The following is a 20,000-nucleotide window of genomic DNA, read 5'->3' on the forward strand; positions in this document are numbered from 1 at the left end:
CTCCCATACGAATCTTGTTTGGGTTGTCATGGCAACTTGGAAAATGTCATTATTATGTGCATTGTTACCTTCACCCCATGTTGATTTGTCAGTGAGGCCAGGTACAGGGCGTGGATTAGATCCAGAGTCGAGTCAGCACTCGAAAGTACAGCCTTTTTTTCTCCAGTGAAATGATTGACATTTCTGTAGCTGTATTAAACTCGCGGATATGAACTGACCACCTGGAAGCCCCGCCCCCTTCCCCCTTAATCTCACATTAGTAATCTCTTGTCGCAGCTCGATTTTCCTGATTAAAGGATGCGCTGATGTGACCGTGTATTCGCTTTCTGACGCCATAAATGGAGCAGGTTTTGAGATCATTCGTGTGAAATAAAATCTATCAGTGTGTTACATATATTACGGATGTCTCCGAAAAAATTTCAGACAAAAATGGTTTTTTTTAAAGAAAGAAAGAAACAGCACTTTCAGTTCAAGCCAGAAGACTAATGGAAATGTTTTGTGGACGGAGGAGACCAAAAAAGAATCATTGGTTTAAATGAGAAGCGTTATGTTTGGAGAAATGAAAACGCTGCATTCCAGCAGAAGAACCTTCTCCCATCTGTGAAACATGCTGGTGGTAGTGTCAGGGTTTGGGACTGTTCTGCTGCATCTGGACCAGGACGACTCGCCATCACTGCTGGAACAATGAATCTGAATGATAGCAGCGAACTCTAACGGGAAATATCAGGACATGAGTCCATGAACTGAATCTGAAGAGAAAGTGGGTCATGCAGCGAGACAACGATCCTAAACACACGAGTCCTTCTACCAGAGAACGCTTAAAGAAGAATAAAGGTAATGTTCTGGAACGTCCGAGTCAAAGTCCTGACCTTAATCCAGTAGAAATGTTGTGGAAGAACCTGAAGCAGCAGTTCACGTGAGGAAACACACCAACACCCCAGAGCTGAAGCTGTTCTGCACTGAGGAACGGGATAAAACTCCTCACGACGTGCAGATGATCAACACTCACCCCGAACGCTTATCTGCAGTGATTCCTGCACAAGGAGTCACACCACACACTGAAAACACAGATATGTTTTCCTCAATAAACAAACGACCGAGTGTAATATATTTATCTCCACTGTTTAATTGGGTTCTTTATCTACTTTTAGGACTCGTGTGAAAATCTGATGATGATTAAGGTCGTATTTATGCAGAAATGTAGAAATAAAGTGTCATTGCAGTTGTGTTTTGCTGAAGGCGCCATTAATAGCAAACACGACTGAGCCGTCTGACCACCAAGAGAGTCACGAAGCAGACGCTCTCCTGAGCTCAAGTGTTCTCGGAAAAAAACAAAAACGAGTGAAGAGGGTGAGAGGGAATGAGTGAGAAGAAGAGGTAGAGGGAGACACATTAGGAGAAAAAGTGAGAGAGAGAAAGAGAGAGAGAGAAGAAACAACGAGAAAGAGATAAAAAAAAGACAGGGACTGAGAGAGAAAAAAGAGAAAGAAAGACAGGAGACAAAAAACAAATAAGAAAATACGAGTGAAAAAGAAAATGAGAGTGATGTAGAAAGAAGAATAGCTGTAGAGGAATTAAGGGAATACATACACAAGAGTAAGAGAGACTTTTTATTTAGAAAGAAAGTCATCAGAGAGCGTAAATGAGAGGGGCGTGGCCACATTTTTAGACATGGGGTGGCAAAGGGGGGCCAAAACATACACAAACTATGTTTTTAAGTTTTCAGTAAACTGACACACAGTCAAATATAAATAATTGAAGCTAACTCACGGTGAAGTTACATGAGTGTGTGAGATTAATAAACTTTATTCATGATGTCAGAAATAAAACACTGTGTGTGTGGTGTTATAGTGAGTAATCAGTGTGTGTGTGGTGTTATAGTGAAGTAATCAGTGTGTGTGTGGTGTTATAGTGAAGTAATCAGTGTGTGTGTTGTGTTATAGTGAAGTAATCAGTGTGTGTGTGGTGTTATAGTGAGTAATCAGTGTGTGTGTGGTGTTATAGTGAGTAATCAGTGTGTGTGTGGTGTTATAGTGAGTAATCAGTGTGTGTGTGGTGTTATAGTGAGTAATCAGTGTGTGTGTGTGGTGTTATAGTGAGTAATCAGTGTGTGTGTGTGGTGTTATAGTGAGTAATCAGTGTGTGTGTGGTGTTATAGTGAAGTAATCAGTGTGTGTGTGTGGTGTTATAGTGAGTAATCAGTGTGTGTGTGTGGTGTTATAGTGAAGTAATCAGTGTGTGTGGTGTTATAGTGAGTAATCAGTGTGTGTGGTGTTATAGTGAGTAATCAGTGTATGTGTGGTGTTATAGTGAAGTAATCAGTGTGTGTGTGGTGTTATAGTGAAGTAATCAGTGTGTGTGGTGTTATAGTGAGTAATCAGTGTGTGTGGTGTTATAGTGAAGTAATCAGTGTGTGTAGTGTTATAGTGAAGTAATCAGTGTGTGTGTAGTGTTATAGTGAGTAATCAGTGTGTGTGTGGTGTTATAGTGAAGTAATCAGTGTGTGTGTGGTGTTATAGTGAAGTAATCAGTGTGTGTGGTGTTATAGTGAAGTAATCAGTGTGTGTGGTGTTATAGTGAGTAATCAGTGTGTGTGGTGTTATAGTGAGTAATCAGTGTGTGTGTGTGGTGTTATAGTGAGTAATCAGTGTGTGTGTGGTGTTATAGTGAAGTAATCAGTGTGTGTGTGTGGTGTTATAGTGAGTAATCAGTGTGTGTGTGTGGTGTTATAGTGAGTAATCAGTGTGTGTAGTGTTATAGTGAAGTAATCAGTGTGTGTGTGGTGTTATAGTGAGTAATCAGGGTGTGTGTGGTGTTATAGTGAAGTAATCAGTGTGTGTGGTGTTATAGTGAAGTAATCAGTGTGTGTGGTGTTATAGTGAGTAATCAGTGTGTGTGTGGTGTTATAGTGAAGTAATCAGTGTGTGTGTGTGGTGTTATAGTGAGTAATCAGTGTGTGTGTGTGGTGTTATAGTGAGTAATCAGTGTGTGTGTGGTGTTATAGTGAAGTAATCAGTGTGTGTGTGTGGTGTTATAGTGAGTAATCAGTGTGTGTGTGGTGTTATAGTGAAGTAATCAGTGTGTGTGTGTGGTGTTATAGTGAGTAATCAGTGTGTGTGTGGTGTTATAGTGAAGTAATCAGTGTGTGTGGTGTTATAGTGAAGTAATCAGTGTGTGTGGTGTTATAGTGAAGTAATCAGTGTGTGTGTGGTGTTATAGTGAAGTAATCAGTGTGTGTGGTGTTATAGTGAGTAATCAGTGTGTGTGGTGTTATAGTGAAGTAATCAGTGTGTGTGGTGTTATAGTGAAGTAATCAGTGTGTGTGGTGTTATAGTGAAGTAATCAGTGTGTGTGTGGTGTTATAGTGAAGTAATCAGTGTGTGTGGTGTTATAGTGAAGTAATCAGTGTGTGTGTGTGGTGTTATAGTGAGTAATCAGTGTGTGTGTGGTGTTATAGTGAAGTAATCAGTGTGTGTGTGGTGTTATAGTGAAGTAATCAGTGTGTGTGTGGTGTTATAGTGAAGTAATCAGTGTGTGTGTGTGGTGTTATAGTGAGTAATCAGTGTGTGTGTGGTGTTATAGTGAAGTAATCAGTGTGTGTGTGGTGTTATAGTGAGTAATCAGTGTGTGTGGTGTTATAGTGAAGTAATCAGTGTGTGTGTGGTGTTATAGTGAAGTAATCAGTGTGTGTAGTGTTATAGTGAAGTAATCAGTGTGTGTGTGGTGTTATAGTGAAGTAATCAGTGTGTGTGTGGTGTTATAGTGAGTAATCAGTGTGTGTGTGGTGTTATAGTGAAGTAATCAGTGTGTGTGTGTGGTGTTATAGTGAGTAATCAGTGTGTGTGTGTGGTGTTATAGTGAGTAATCAGTGTGTGTGTAGTGTTATAGTGAGTAATCAGTGTGTGTGTGGTGTTATAGTGAGTAATCAATGTGTGTGTGGTGTTATAGTGAAGTAATCAGTGTGTGTGTGTGGTGTTATAGTGAAGTAATCAGTGTGTGTGTGGTGTTATAGTGAGTAATCAGTGTGTGTGTGGTGTTATAGTGAGTAATCAGTGTGTGTGTGGTGTTATAGTGAGTAATCAGTGTGTGTGTGGTGTTATAGTGAAGTAATCAGTGTGTGTGTGGTGTTATAGTGAAGTAATCAGTGTGTGTGTGTGGTGTTATAGTGAGTAATCAGTGTGTGTGGTGTTATAGTGAAGTAATCAGGGTGTGTGTGGTGTTATAGTGAGTAATCAGTGTGTGTGGTGTTATAGTGAGTAATCAGTGTGTGTGGTGTTATAGTGAGTAATCAGTGTGTGTGTGGTGTTATAGTGAAGTAATCAGTGTGTGTGGTGTTATAGTGAGTAATCAGTGTGTGTGTGGTGTTATAGTGAGTAATCAGTGTGTGTGGTGTTATAGTGAGTAATCAGTGTGTGTGTGGTGTTATAGTGAGTAATCAGTGTGTGTGTGGTGTTATAGTGAAGTAATCAGTGTGTGTGGTGTTATAGTGAAGTAATCAGTGTGTGTGGTGTTATAGTGAGTAATCAGTGTGTGTGGTGTTATAGTGAAGTAATCAGTGTGTGTGTGGTGTTATAGTGAAGTAATCAGTGTGTGTGTGGTGTTATAGTGAGTAATCAGTGTGTGTGGTGTTATAGTGAAGTAATCAGTGTGTGTGGTGTTATAGTGAAGTAATCAGTGTGTGTGGTGTTATAGTGAAGTAATCAGTGTGTGTGGTGTTATAGTGAAGTAATCAGTGTGTGTGGTGTTATAGTGAAGTAATCAGTGTGTGTGTGGTGTTATAGTGAAGTAATCAGTGTGTGTGTAGTGTTATAGTGAGTAATCAGTGTGTGTGTGGTGTTATAGTGAAGTAATCAGTGTGTGTGTGGTGTTATAGTGAGTAATCAGTGTGTGTGTGGTGTTATAGTGAAGTAATCAGTGTGTGTGTAGTGTTATAGTGAAGTAATCAGTGTGTGTAGTGTTATAGTGAGTAATCAGTGTGTGTGTGTGGTGTTATAGTGAAGTAATCAGTGTGTGTGTAGTGTTATAGTGAGTAATCAGTGTGTGTGTGGTGTTATAGTGAAGTAATCAGTGTGTGTAGTGTTATAGTGAGTAATCAGTGTGTGTGTGGTGTTATAGTGAAGTAATCAGTGTGTGTGTGGTGTTATAGTGAAGTAATCAGTGTGTGTGTGGTGTTATAGTGAAGTAATCAGTGTGTGTGTGGTGTTATAGTGAGTAATCAGTGTGTGTGTGGTGTTATAGTGAAGTAATCAGTGTGTGTGTGGTGTTATAGTGAAGTAATCAGTGTGTGTGTGGTGTTATAGTGAGTAATCAGTGTGTGTGGTGTTATAGTGAGTAATCAGTGTGTGTGTGGTGTTATAGTGAGTAATCAGTGTGTGTGTGGTGTTATAGTGAAGTAATCAGTGTGTGTGTGTGGTGTTATAGTGAAGTAATCAGTGTGTGTGTGGTGTTATAGTGAGTAATCAGTGTGTGTGGTGTTATAGTGAGTAATCAGTGTGTGTGGTGTTATAGTGAAGTAATCAGGGTGTGTGTGGTGTTATAGTGAGTAATCAGTGTGTGTGTGTGGTGTTATAGTGAGTAATCAGTGTGTGTGGTGTTATAGTGAGTAATCAGTGTGTGTGTGGTGTTATAGTGAAGTAATCAGGGTGTGTGTGGTGTTATAGTGAGTAATCAGTGTGTGTGTGGTGTTATAGTGAAGTAATCAGGGTGTGTGTGGTGTTATAGTGAGTAATCAGTGTGTGTGTGTGGTGTTATAGTGAGTAATCAGTGTGTGTGGTGTTATAGTGAGTAATCAGTGTATGTGTGGTGTTATAGTGAAGTAATCAGTGTGTGTGGTGTTATAGTGAAGTAATCAGTGTGTGTGTGGTGTTATAGTGAGTAATCAGTGTGTGTGGTGTTATAGTGAAGTAATCAGTGTGTGTGGTGTTATAGTGAAGTAATCAGTGTGTGTGTGGTGTTATAGTGAGTAATCAGTGTGTGTGTGGTGTTATAGTGAAGTAATCAGTGTGTGTGTGTGGTGTTATAGTGAGTAATCAGTGTGTGTGTGGTGTTATAGTGAAGTAATCAGTGTGTGTGTGGTGTTATAGTGAGTAATCAGTGTGTGTGTGGTGTTATAGTGAGTAATCAGTGTGTGTGGTGTTATAGTGAAGTAATCAGTGTGTGTGGTGTTATAGTGAGTAATCAGTGTGTGTGGTGTTATAGTGAAGTAATCAGTGTGTGTGGTGTTATAGTGAAGTAATCAGTGTGTGTGGTGTTATAGTGAAGTAATCAGTGTGTGTGTGGTGTTATAGTGAAGTAATCAGTGTGTGTGTAGTGTTATAGTGAGTAATCAGTGTGTGTGTGGTGTTATAGTGAAGTAATCAGTGTGTGTAGTGTTATAGTGAGTAATCAGTGTGTGTGTGGTGTTATAGTGAAGTAATCAGTGTGTGTGTGGTGTTATAGTGAAGTAATCAGTGTGTGTGTGGTGTTATAGTGAAGTAATCAGTGTGTGTGTAGTGTTATAGTGAGTAATCAGTGTGTGTGTGGTGTTATAGTGAAGTAATCAGTGTGTGTGTGGTGTTATAGTGAAGTAATCAGTGTGTGTGTAGTGTTATAGTGAGTAATCAGTGTGTGTGTGGTGTTATAGTGAAGTAATCAGTGTGTGTGTGTGGTGTTATAGTGAAGTAATCAGTGTGTGTGTGGTGTTATAGTGAGTAATCAGTGTGTGTGTGGTGTTATAGTGAAGTAATCAGTGTGTGTGTGGTGTTATAGTGAGTAATCAGTGTGTGTGTGGTGTTATAGTGAGTAATCAGTGTGTGTAGTGTTATAGTGAAGTAATCAGTGTGTGTGTGGTGTTATAGTGAGTAATCAGTGTGTGTGGTGTTATAGTGAGTAATCAGTGTGTGTGTGGTGTTATAGTGAGTAATCAGTGTGTGTGTGGTGTTATAGTGAAGTAATCAGTGTGTGTGGTGTTATAGTGAAGTAATCAGTGTGTGTGGTGTTATAGTGAAGTAATCAGTGTGTGTGGTGTTATAGTGAAGTAATCAGTGTGTGTAGTGTTATAGTGAAGTAATCAGTGTGTGTAGTGTTATAGTGAGTAATCAGTGTGTGTGTGGTGTTATAGTGAGTAATCAGTGTGTGTGGTGTTATAGTGAAGTAATCAGTGTGTGTGTGGTGTTATAGTGAGTAATCAGTGTGTGTGGTGTTATAGTGAGTAATCAGTGTGTGTGTGGTGTTATAGTGAGTAATCAGTGTGTGTGTGGTGTTATAGTGAAGTAATCAGTGTGTGTGGTGTTATAGTGAAGTAATCAGTGTGTGTGTGGTGTTATAGTGAGTAATCAGTGTGTGTGTGTGTGTGTGTGTGTGTAGTGTTATAGTGAGTAATCAGTGTGTGTGTGTGTGTGTGTGTGTGTAGTGTTATAGTGAGTAATCAGTGTGTGTGTGTGTAGTGTTATAGTGAAGTAATCAGTGTGTGTGTGGTGTTATAGTGAGTAATCAGTGTGTGTGTGTGTGTGTGTGTGTGGTGTTATAATGAGTAATCAGTGTGTGTGTGTGTGTGTGGTGTTATAGTGAAGTAATCAGTGTGTGTGTGGTGTTATAGTGAGTAATCAGTGTGTGTGTGTGTGGTGTTATAGTGAAGTAATCAGTGTGTGTGTGGTGTTATAGTGAGTAATCAGTGTGTGTGGTGTTATAGTGAGTAATCAGTGTGTGTGGTGTTATAGTGAAGTAATCAGTGTGTGTGGTGTTATAGTGAAGTAATCAGTGTGTGGTGTTATAGTGAAGTAATCAGTGTGTGTGTGGTGTTATAGTGAGTAATCAGTGTGTGTGGTGTTATAGTGAAGTAATCAGTGTGTGTGGTGTTATAGTGAAGTAATCAGTGTGTGGTGTTATAGTGAAGTAATCAGTGTGTGTGTGGTGTTATAGTGAGTAATCAGGGTGTGTGTGGTGTTATAGTGAGTAATCAGTGTGTGTGGTGTTATAGTGAGTAATCAGTGTGTGTGGTGTTATAGTGAAGTAATCAGTGTGTGTGTGGTGTTATAGTGAGTAATCAGTGTGTGTGGTGTTATAGTGAAGTAATCAGTGTGTGTGGTGTTATAGTGAGTAATCAGTGTGTGTGGTGTTATAGTGAAGTAATCAGTGTGTGTGTGGTGTTATAGTGAGTAATCAGTGTGTGTGTGGTGTTATAGTGAGTAATCAGTGTGTGTGGTGTTATAGTGAAGTAATCAGTGTGTGTGGTGTTATAGTGAGTAATCAGTGTGTGGTGTTATAGTGAAGTAATCAGTGTGTGTGTGGTGTTATAGTGAGTAATCAGTGTGTGTGGTGTTATAGTGAAGTAATCAGTGTGTGTGGTGTTATAGTGAGTAATCAGTGTGTGTGGTGTTATAGTGAAGTAATCAGTGTGTGTGTGGTGTTATAGTGAGTAATCAGTGTGTGTGTGGTGTTATAGTGAGTAATCAGTGTGTGTGTGGTGTTATAGTGAAGTAATCAGTGTGTGTGTGGTGTTATAGTGAGTAATCAGTGTGTGTGGTGTTATAGTGAAGTAATCAGTGTGTGTGGTGTTATAGTGAAGTAATCAGTGTGTGTGTGGTGTTATAGTGAAGTAATCAGTGTGTGTGTGGTGTTATAGTGAGTAATCAGTGTGTGTGTGGTGTTATAGTGAAGTAATCAGTGTGTGTGTGGTGTTATAGTGAGTAATCAGTGTGTGTGTGGTGTTATAGTGAGTAATCAGTGTGTGTGGTGTTATAGTGAGTAATCAGTGTGTGTGGTGTTATAGTGAAGTAATCAGTGTGTGTGTGGTGTTATAGTGAGTAATCAGTGTGTGTGTGGTGTTATAGTGAGTAATCAGTGTGTGTGGTGTTATAGTGAAGTAATCAGTGTGTGTGGTGTTATAGTGAAGTAATCAGTGTGTGTGTGGTGTTATAGTGAGTAATCAGTGTGTGTGTGGTGTTATAGTGAAGTAATCAGTGTGTGTGTGTGGTGTTATAGTGAGTAATCAGTGTGTGTGTGGTGTTATAGTGAAGTAATCAGTGTGTGTGTGGTGTTATAGTGAGTAATCAGTGTGTGTGTGGTGTTATAGTGAGTAATCAGTGTGTGTGGTGTTATAGTGAAGTAATCAGTGTGTGTGGTGTTATAGTGAGTAATCAGTGTGTGTGGTGTTATAGTGAAGTAATCAGTGTGTGTGGTGTTATAGTGAAGTAATCAGTGTGTGTGGTGTTATAGTGAAGTAATCAGTGTGTGTGTGGTGTTATAGTGAAGTAATCAGTGTGTGTGTAGTGTTATAGTGAGTAATCAGTGTGTGTGTGGTGTTATAGTGAAGTAATCAGTGTGTGTAGTGTTATAGTGAGTAATCAGTGTGTGTGTGGTGTTATAGTGAAGTAATCAGTGTGTGTGTGGTGTTATAGTGAAGTAATCAGTGTGTGTGTGGTGTTATAGTGAAGTAATCAGTGTGTGTGTAGTGTTATAGTGAGTAATCAGTGTGTGTGTGGTGTTATAGTGAAGTAATCAGTGTGTGTGTGGTGTTATAGTGAAGTAATCAGTGTGTGTGTAGTGTTATAGTGAGTAATCAGTGTGTGTGTGGTGTTATAGTGAAGTAATCAGTGTGTGTGTGTGGTGTTATAGTGAAGTAATCAGTGTGTGTGTGGTGTTATAGTGAGTAATCAGTGTGTGTGTGGTGTTATAGTGAAGTAATCAGTGTGTGTGTGGTGTTATAGTGAGTAATCAGTGTGTGTGTGGTGTTATAGTGAGTAATCAGTGTGTGTAGTGTTATAGTGAAGTAATCAGTGTGTGTGTGGTGTTATAGTGAGTAATCAGTGTGTGTGGTGTTATAGTGAGTAATCAGTGTGTGTGTGGTGTTATAGTGAGTAATCAGTGTGTGTGTGGTGTTATAGTGAAGTAATCAGTGTGTGTGGTGTTATAGTGAAGTAATCAGTGTGTGTGGTGTTATAGTGAAGTAATCAGTGTGTGTGGTGTTATAGTGAAGTAATCAGTGTGTGTAGTGTTATAGTGAAGTAATCAGTGTGTGTAGTGTTATAGTGAGTAATCAGTGTGTGTGTGGTGTTATAGTGAGTAATCAGTGTGTGTGGTGTTATAGTGAAGTAATCAGTGTGTGTGTGGTGTTATAGTGAGTAATCAGTGTGTGTGGTGTTATAGTGAGTAATCAGTGTGTGTGTGGTGTTATAGTGAGTAATCAGTGTGTGTGTGGTGTTATAGTGAAGTAATCAGTGTGTGTGGTGTTATAGTGAAGTAATCAGTGTGTGTGTGGTGTTATAGTGAGTAATCAGTGTGTGTGTGTGTGTGTGTGTGTAGTGTTATAGTGAGTAATCAGTGTGTGTGTGTGTGTGTGTGTGTGTAGTGTTATAGTGAGTAATCAGTGTGTGTGTGTGTAGTGTTATAGTGAAGTAATCAGTGTGTGTGTGGTGTTATAGTGAGTAATCAGTGTGTGTGTGTGTGTGTGTGTGTGGTGTTATAATGAGTAATCAGTGTGTGTGTGTGTGTGTGGTGTTATAGTGAAGTAATCAGTGTGTGTGTGGTGTTATAGTGAGTAATCAGTGTGTGTGTGTGTGGTGTTATAGTGAAGTAATCAGTGTGTGTGTGGTGTTATAGTGAGTAATCAGTGTGTGTGGTGTTATAGTGAGTAATCAGTGTGTGTGGTGTTATAGTGAAGTAATCAGTGTGTGTGGTGTTATAGTGAAGTAATCAGTGTGTGGTGTTATAGTGAAGTAATCAGTGTATGTGTGGTGTTATAGTGAAGTAATCAGTGTGTGTGTGGTGTTATAGTGAGTAATCAGTGTGTGTGGTGTTATAGTGAGTAATCAGTGTGTGTGGTGTTATAGTGAAGTAATCAGTGTGTGTGGTGTTATAGTGAAGTAATCAGTGTGTGGTGTTATAGTGAAGTAATCAGTGTGTGTGTGGTGTTATAGTGAGTAATCAGTGTGTGTGGTGTTATAGTGAAGTAATCAGTGTGTGTGGTGTTATAGTGAAGTAATCAGTGTGTGGTGTTATAGTGAAGTAATCAGTGTGTGTGTGGTGTTATAGTGAGTAATCAGGGTGTGTGTGGTGTTATAGTGAGTAATCAGTGTGTGTGGTGTTATAGTGAGTAATCAGTGTGTGTGGTGTTATAGTGAAGTAATCAGTGTGTGTGTGGTGTTATAGTGAGTAATCAGTGTGTGTGGTGTTATAGTGAAGTAATCAGTGTGTGTGGTGTTATAGTGAGTAATCAGTGTGTGTGGTGTTATAGTGAAGTAATCAGTGTGTGTGTGGTGTTATAGTGAGTAATCAGTGTGTGTGTGGTGTTATAGTGAGTAATCAGTGTGTGTGGTGTTATAGTGAAGTAATCAGTGTGTGTGGTGTTATAGTGAGTAATCAGTGTGTGTGGTGTTATAGTGAGTAATCAGTGTGTGTGTGGTGTTATAGTGAGTAATCAGTGTGTGTGTGGTGTTATAGTGAAGTAATCAGTGTGTGTGTGTGGTGTTATAGTGAAGTAATCAGTGTGTGTGTGGTGTTATAGTGAGTAATCAGTGTGTGTGGTGTTATAGTGAGTAATCAGTGTGTGTGTGGTGTTATAGTGAGTAATCAGTGTGTGTGTGGTGTTATAGTGAAGTAATCAGTGTGTGTGTGTGGTGTTATAGTGAAGTAATCAGTGTGTGTGTGGTGTTATAGTGAGTAATCAGTGTGTGTGGTGTTATAGTGAGTAATCAGTGTGTGTGGTGTTATAGTGAAGTAATCAGGGTGTGTGTGGTGTTATAGTGAGTAATCAGTGTGTGTGTGTGGTGTTATAGTGAGTAATCAGTGTGTGTGGTGTTATAGTGAGTAATCAGTGTGTGTGTGGTGTTATAGTGAAGTAATCAGGGTGTGTGTGGTGTTATAGTGAGTAATCAGTGTGTGTGTGGTGTTATAGTGAGTAATCAGTGTGTGTGGTGTTATAGTGAGTAATCAGTGTGTGTGTGGTGTTATAGTGAGTAATCAGTGTGTGTGTGGTGTTATAGTGAAGTAATCAGTGTGTGTGTGTGGTGTTATAGTGAAGTAATCAGTGTGTGTGTGGTGTTATAGTGAGTAATCAGTGTGTGTGGTGTTATAGTGAGTAATCAGTGTGTGTGGTGTTATAGTGAAGTAATCAGGGTGTGTGTGGTGTTATAGTGAGTAATCAGTGTGTGTGTGTGGTGTTATAGTGAGTAATCAGTGTGTGTGGTGTTATAGTGAGTAATCAGTGTGTGTGTGGTGTTATAGTGAAGTAATCAGGGTGTGTGTGGTGTTATAGTGAGTAATCAGTGTGTGTGTGGTGTTATAGTGAAGTAATCAGGGTGTGTGTGGTGTTATAGTGAGTAATCAGTGTGTGTGTGTGGTGTTATAGTGAGTAATCAGTGTGTGTGGTGTTATAGTGAGTAATCAGTGTATGTGTGGTGTTATAGTGAAGTAATCAGTGTGTGTGGTGTTATAGTGAAGTAATCAGTGTGTGTGTGGTGTTATAGTGAGTAATCAGTGTGTGTGGTGTTATAGTGAAGTAATCAGTGTGTGTGGTGTTATAGTGAAGTAATCAGTGTGTGTGTGGTGTTATAGTGAGTAATCAGTGTGTGTGTGGTGTTATAGTGAAGTAATCAGTGTGTGTGTGTGGTGTTATAGTGAGTAATCAGTGTGTGTGTGGTGTTATAGTGAAGTAATCAGTGTGTGTGTGGTGTTATAGTGAGTAATCAGTGTGTGTGTGGTGTTATAGTGAGTAATCAGTGTGTGTGGTGTTATAGTGAAGTAATCAGTGTGTGTGGTGTTATAGTGAGTAATCAGTGTGTGTGGTGTTATAGTGAAGTAATCAGTGTGTGTGGTGTTATAGTGAAGTAATCAGTGTGTGTGGTGTTATAGTGAAGTAATCAGTGTGTGTGTGGTGTTATAGTGAAGTAATCAGTGTGTGTGTAGTGTTATAGTGAGTAATCAGTGTGTGTGTGGTGTTATAGTGAAGTAATCAGTGTGTGTAGTGTTATAGTGAGTAATCAGTGTGTGTGTGGTGTTATAGTGAAGTAATCAGTGTGTGTGTGGTGTTATAGTGAAGTAATCAGTGTGTGTGTGGTGTTATAGTGAAGTAATCAGTGTGTGTGTAGTGTTATAGTGAGTAATCAGTGTGTGTGTGGTGTTATAGTGAAGTAATCAGTGTGTGTGTGGTGTTATAGTGAAGTAATCAGTGTGTGTGTAGTGTTATAGTGAGTAATCAGTGTGTGTGTGGTGTTATAGTGAAGTAATCAGTGTGTGTGTGTGGTGTTATAGTGAAGTAATCAGTGTGTGTGTGGTGTTATAGTGAGTAATCAGTGTGTGTGTGGTGTTATAGTGAAGTAATCAGTGTGTGTGTGGTGTTATAGTGAGTAATCAGTGTGTGTGTGGTGTTATAGTGAGTAATCAGTGTGTGTAGTGTTATAGTGAAGTAATCAGTGTGTGTGTGGTGTTATAGTGAGTAATCAGTGTGTGTGGTGTTATAGTGAGTAATCAGTGTGTGTGTGGTGTTATAGTGAGTAATCAGTGTGTGTGTGGTGTTATAGTGAAGTAATCAGTGTGTGTGGTGTTATAGTGAAGTAATCAGTGTGTGTGGTGTTATAGTGAAGTAATCAGTGTGTGTGGTGTTATAGTGAAGTAATCAGTGTGTGTAGTGTTATAGTGAAGTAATCAGTGTGTGTAGTGTTATAGTGAGTAATCAGTGTGTGTGTGGTGTTATAGTGAGTAATCAGTGTGTGTGGTGTTATAGTGAAGTAATCAGTGTGTGTGTGGTGTTATAGTGAGTAATCAGTGTGTGTGGTGTTATAGTGAGTAATCAGTGTGTGTGTGGTGTTATAGTGAGTAATCAGTGTGTGTGTGGTGTTATAGTGAAGTAATCAGTGTGTGTGGTGTTATAGTGAAGTAATCAGTGTGTGTGTGGTGTTATAGTGAGTAATCAGTGTGTGTGTGTGTGTGTGTGTGTGTAGTGTTATAGTGAGTAATCAGTGTGTGTGTGTGTGTGTGTGTGTGTAGTGTTATAGTGAGTAATCAGTGTGTGTGTGTGTAGTGTTATAGTGAAGTAATCAGTGTGTGTGTGGTGTTATAGTGAGTAATCAGTGTGTGTGTGTGTGTGTGTGTGTGGTGTTATAATGAGTAATCAGTGTGTGTGTGTGTGTGTGGTGTTATAGTGAAGTAATCAGTGTGTGTGTGGTGTTATAGTGAGTAATCAGTGTGTGTGTGTGTGGTGTTATAGTGAAGTAATCAGTGTGTGTGTGGTGTTATAGTGAGTAATCAGTGTGTGTGGTGTTATAGTGAGTAATCAGTGTGTGTGGTGTTATAGTGAAGTAATCAGTGTGTGTGGTGTTATAGTGAAGTAATCAGTGTGTGGTGTTATAGTGAAGTAATCAGTGTGTGTGTGGTGTTATAGTGAGTAATCAGTGTGTGTGGTGTTATAGTGAAGTAATCAGTGTGTGTGGTGTTATAGTGAAGTAATCAGTGTGTGGTGTTATAGTGAAGTAATCAGTGTGTGTGTGGTGTTATAGTGAGTAATCAGGGTGTGTGTGGTGTTATAGTGAGTAATCAGTGTGTGTGGTGTTATAGTGAAGTAATCAGTGTGTGTGTGGTGTTATAGTGAGTAATCAGTGTGTGTGGTGTTATAGTGAAGTAATCAGTGTGTGTGGTGTTATAGTGAGTAATCAGTGTGTGTGGTGTTATAGTGAAGTAATCAGTGTGTGTGTGGTGTTATAGTGAGTAATCAGTGTGTGTGTGGTGTTATAGTGAGTAATCAGTGTGTGTGGTGTTATAGTGAAGTAATCAGTGTGTGTGGTGTTATAGTGAGTAATCAGTGTGTGGTGTTATAGTGAAGTAATCAGTGTGTGTGTGGTGTTATAGTGAGTAATCAGTGTGTGTGGTGTTATAGTGAAGTAATCAGTGTGTGTGGTGTTATAGTGAGTAATCAGTGTGTGTGGTGTTATAGTGAAGTAATCAGTGTGTGTGTGGTGTTATAGTGAGTAATCAGTGTGTGTGTGGTGTTATAGTGAGTAATCAGTGTGTGTGTGGTGTTATAGTGAAGTAATCAGTGTGTGTGTGGTGTTATAGTGAGTAATCAGTGTGTGTGGTGTTATAGTGAAGTAATCAGTGTGTGTGGTGTTATAGTGAAGTAATCAGTGTGTGTGTGGTGTTATAGTGAAGTAATCAGTGTGTGTGTGGTGTTATAGTGAGTAATCAGTGTGTGTGTGGTGTTATAGTGAAGTAATCAGTGTGTGTGTGGTGTTATAGTGAGTAATCAGTGTGTGTGTGGTGTTATAGTGAGTAATCAGTGTGTGTGGTGTTATAGTGAGTAATCAGTGTGTGTGGTGTTATAGTGAAGTAATCAGTGTGTGTGTGGTGTTATAGTGAGTAATCAGTGTGTGTGTGGTGTTATAGTGAGTAATCAGTGTGTGTGGTGTTATAGTGAAGTAATCAGTGTGTGTGGTGTTATAGTGAAGTAATCAGTGTGTGTGTGGTGTTATAGTGAGTAATCAGTGTGTGTGTGGTGTTATAGTGAAGTAATCAGTGTGTGTGTGTGGTGTTATAGTGAGTAATCAGTGTGTGTGTGGTGTTATAGTGAAGTAATCAGTGTGTGTGTGGTGTTATAGTGAGTAATCAGTGTGTGTGTGGTGTTATAGTGAGTAATCAGTGTGTGTGGTGTTATAGTGAAGTAATCAGTGTGTGTGGTGTTATAGTGAGTAATCAGTGTGTGTGGTGTTATAGTGAAGTAATCAGTGTGTGTGGTGTTATAGTGAAGTAATCAGTGTGTGTGGTGTTATAGTGAAGTAATCAGTGTGTGTGTGGTGTTATAGTGAAGTAATCAGTGTGTGTGTAGTGTTATAGTGAGTAATCAGTGTGTGTGTGGTGTTATAGTGAAGTAATCAGTGTGTGTAGTGTTATAGTGAGTAATCAGTGTGTGTGTGGTGTTATAGTGAAGTAATCAGTGTGTGTGTGGTGTTATAGTGAAGTAATCAGTGTGTGTGTGGTGTTATAGTGAAGTAATCAGTGTGTGTGTAGTGTTATAGTGAGTAATCAGTGTGTGTGTGGTGTTATAGTGAAGTAATCAGTGTGTGTGTGGTGTTATAGTGAAGTAATCAGTGTGTGTGTAGTGTTATAGTGAGTAATCAGTGTGTGTGTGGTGTTATAGTGAAGTAATCAGTGTGTGTGTGTGGTGTTATAGTGAAGTAATCAGTGTGTGTGTGGTGTTATAGTGAGTAATCAGTGTGTGTGTGGTGTTATAGTGAAGTAATCAGTGTGTGTGTGGTGTTATAGTGAGTAATCAGTGTGTGTGTGGTGTTATAGTGAGTAATCAGTGTGTGTAGTGTTATAGTGAAGTAATCAGTGTGTGTGTGGTGTTATAGTGAGTAATCAGTGTGTGTGGTGTTATAGTGAGTAATCAGTGTGTGTGTGGTGTTATAGTGAGTAATCAGTGTGTGTGTGGTGTTATAGTGAAGTAATCAGTGTGTGTGGTGTTATAGTGAAGTAATCAGTGTGTGTGGTGTTATAGTGAAGTAATCAGTGTGTGTGGTGTTATAGTGAAGTAATCAGTGTGTGTAGTGTTATAGTGAAGTAATCAGTGTGTGTAGTGTTATAGTGAGTAATCAGTGTGTGTGTGGTGTTATAGTGAGTAATCAGTGTGTGTGGTGTTATAGTGAAGTAATCAGTGTGTGTGTGGTGTTATAGTGAGTAATCAGTGTGTGTGGTGTTATAGTGAGTAATCAGTGTGTGTGTGGTGTTATAGTGAGTAATCAGTGTGTGTGTGGTGTTATAGTGAAGTAATCAGTGTGTGTGGTGTTATAGTGAAGTAATCAGTGTGTGTGTGGTGTTATAGTGAGTAATCAGTGTGTGTGTGTGTGTGTGTGTGTAGTGTTATAGTGAGTAATCAGTGTGTGTGTGTGTGTGTGTGTGTGTAGTGTTATAGTGAGTAATCAGTGTGTGTGTGTGTAGTGTTATAGTGAAGTAATCAGTGTGTGTGTGGTGTTATAGTGAGTAATCAGTGTGTGTGTGTGTGTGTGTGTGTGGTGTTATAATGAGTAATCAGTGTGTGTGTGTGTGTGTGTGGTGTTATAGTGAAGTAATCAGTGTGTGTGTGGTGTTATAGTGAGTAATCAGTGTGTGTGTGTGTGGTGTTATAGTGAAGTAATCAGTGTGTGTGTGGTGTTATAGTGAGTAATCAGTGTGTGTGGTGTTATAGTGAGTAATCAGTGTGTGTGGTGTTATAGTGAAGTAATCAGTGTGTGTGGTGTTATAGTGAAGTAATCAGTGTGTGGTGTTATAGTGAAGTAATCAGTGTATGTGTGGTGTTATAGTGAAGTAATCAGTGTGTGTGTGGTGTTATAGTGAGTAATCAGTGTGTGTGGTGTTATAGTGAGTAATCAGTGTGTGTGGTGTTATAGTGAAGTAATCAGTGTGTGTGGTGTTATAGTGAAGTAATCAGTGTGTGGTGTTATAGTGAAGTAATCAGTGTGTGTGTGGTGTTATAGTGAGTAATCAGTGTGTGTGGTGTTATAGTGAAGTAATCAGTGTGTGTGGTGTTATAGTGAAGTAATCAGTGTGTGGTGTTATAGTGAAGTAATCAGTGTGTGTGTGGTGTTATAGTGAGTAATCAGGGTGTGTGTGGTGTTATAGTGAGTAATCAGTGTGTGTGGTGTTATAGTGAGTAATCAGTGTGTGTGGTGTTATAGTGAAGTAATCAGTGTGTGTGTGGTGTTATAGTGAGTAATCAGTGTGTGTGGTGTTATAGTGAAGTAATCAGTGTGTGTGGTGTTATAGTGAGTAATCAGTGTGTGTGGTGTTATAGTGAAGTAATCAGTGTGTGTGTGGTGTTATAGTGAGTAATCAGTGTGTGTGTGGTGTTATAGTGAGTAATCAGTGTGTGTGGTGTTATAGTGAAGTAATCAGTGTGTGTGGTGTTATAGTGAGTAATCAGTGTGTGGTGTTATAGTGAAGTAATCAGTGTGTGTGTGGTGTTATAGTGAGTAATCAGTGTGTGTGGTGTTATAGTGAAGTAATCAGTGTGTGTGGTGTTATAGTGAGTAATCAGTGTGTGTGGTGTTATAGTGAAGTAATCAGTGTGTGTGTGGTGTTATAGTGAGTAATCAGTGTGTGTGTGGTGTTATAGTGAGTAATCAGTGTGTGTGTGGTGTTATAGTGAAGTAATCAGTGTGTGTGTGGTGTTATAGTGAGTAATCAGTGTGTGTGGTGTTATAGTGAAGTAATCAGTGTGTGTGGTGTTATAGTGAAGTAATCAGTGTGTGTGTGGTGTTATAGTGAAGTAATCAGTGTGTGTGTGGTGTTATAGTGAGTAATCAGTGTGTGTGTGGTGTTATAGTGAAGTAATCAGTGTGTGTGTGGTGTTATAGTGAGTAATCAGTGTGTGTGTGGTGTTATAGTGAGTAATCAGTGTGTGTGGTGTTATAGTGAGTAATCAGTGTGTGTGGTGTTATAGTGAAGTAATCAGTGTGTGTGTGGTGTTATAGTGAGTAATCAGTGTGTGTGTGGTGTTATAGTGAGTAATCAGTGTGTGTGTGGTGTTATAGTGAAGTAATCAGTGTGTGTGTGGTGTTATAGTGAGTAATCAGGGTGTGTGTGTGGTGTTATAGTGAGTAATCAGGGTGTGTGTGTGTGTGTGTGTGTGGTGTTATAGTGAAGTAATCAGTGAGTGTGTAGTGTTATAGTGAGTAATCAGTGTGTGTGTGGTGTTATAGTGAGTAATCAGGGTGTGTGTGTGGTGTTATAGTGAGTAATCAGGGTGTGTGTGTGGTGTTATAGTGAGTAATCAGGGTGTGTGTGTGTGTGTGTGGTGTTATAGTGAAGTAATCAGTGTGTGTGTGTGTGTGTGGTGTTATAGTGAGTAATCAGGGTGTGTGTGTGTGTGTGTGTGTGTGGTGTTATAGTGAAGTAATCAGTGTGTGTGTGTGGTGTTATAGTGAGTAATCAGTGTGTGTGTGTGTGTGTGTGTGTGGTGTTATAGTGAGTAATCAGTGTGTGTGGTGTTATAGTGAGTAATCAGTGTGTGTGTGGTGTTATAGTGAGTAATCAGTGTGTGTGTGGTGTTATAGTGAGTAATCAGGGTGTGTGTGTGGTGTTATAGTGAGTAATCAGGGTGTGTGTGTGTGTGTGTGGTGTTATAGTGAAGTAATCAGTGTGTGTGTGTGTGTGTGGTGTTATAGTGAGTAATCAGGGTGTGTGTGTGTGTGTGTGTGTGTGGTGTTATAGTGAAGTAATCAGTGTGTGTGTGTGGTGTTATAGTGAGTAATCAGTGTGTGTGTGTGTGTGTGTGTGTGTGGTGTTATAGTGAGTAATCAGTGTGTGTGTGTGTGTGTGTGTGTAGTGTTATAGTGAGTAATCAGGGTGTGTGTGTGTGGTGTTATAGTGAGTAATCAGTGTGTGTGGTGTTATAGTGAAGTAATCAGTGTGTGTGTGTGGTGTTATAGTGAAGTAATCAGTGTGTGTGTGTGTGTGTGTGTGTGTGTGTGTGGTGTTATAGTGAGTAATCAGGGTGTGTGTGTGTGGTGTTATAGTGAGTAATCAGTGTGTGTGTGTGTGGTGTTATAGTGAAGTAATCAGTGTGTGTGTGTGTGTGTGTGTGTGGTGTTATAGTGAGTAATCAGTGTGTGTGTGTGTGTGTGTGTGGTGTTATAGTGAGTAATCAGGGTGTGTGTGTGTGTGTGTGTGTGGTGTTCTAGTGAGTAATCTGTGTGTGTGTGTGGTGTTATAGTGAAGTAATCAGGGTGTGTGTGTGTGGTGTTATAGTGAGTAATCAGGGTGTGTGTGTGTGGTGTTATAGTGAAGTAATCAGGGTGTGTGTGTGTGGTGTTATAGTGAGTAATCAGGGTGTGTGTGTGTGTGTGTGTGTGGTGTTATAGTGAGTAATCAGTGTGTGTGTGTGTGTGTGTGGTGTTATAGTGAGTAATCAGTGTGTGTGTGTGTGTGTGTGGTGTTATAGTGAGTAATCAGTGTGTGTGTGTGTGTGGTGTTATAGTGAGTAATCAGGGTGTGTGTGTGTGTGTGTGTGTGGTGTTATAGTGAAGTAATCAGGG

General features: G+C 39.5%; 1 protein-coding gene across 3 annotated transcripts in view; it reads right to left on the reverse strand.

Annotated features, from left to right (window-relative positions):
- bnc2 (basonuclin 2) overlaps window positions 1-20,000 on the reverse strand; it is a 239,494-nt gene that overhangs the window by 209,169 nt on the left and 10,325 nt on the right. The window contains exon 1 of one of the 3 annotated variants that reach the window (XM_053679926.1): window positions 870-973. The exons of the other annotated variants lie outside the window; for them this stretch is intronic. The gene's annotated coding sequence lies outside the window, so the exon portion shown is untranslated. Of the gene's footprint in view, window positions 1-869; window positions 974-20,000 lie in introns of those variants that run through there. 3 annotated transcript variants of the gene reach the window in all.

Source organism: Ictalurus punctatus, chromosome 3 (assembly GCF_001660625.3).
Source record: "Ictalurus punctatus breed USDA103 chromosome 3, Coco_2.0, whole genome shotgun sequence".
In the NCBI taxonomy this organism is placed as follows: domain Eukaryota; kingdom Metazoa; phylum Chordata; class Actinopteri; order Siluriformes; family Ictaluridae; genus Ictalurus; species Ictalurus punctatus.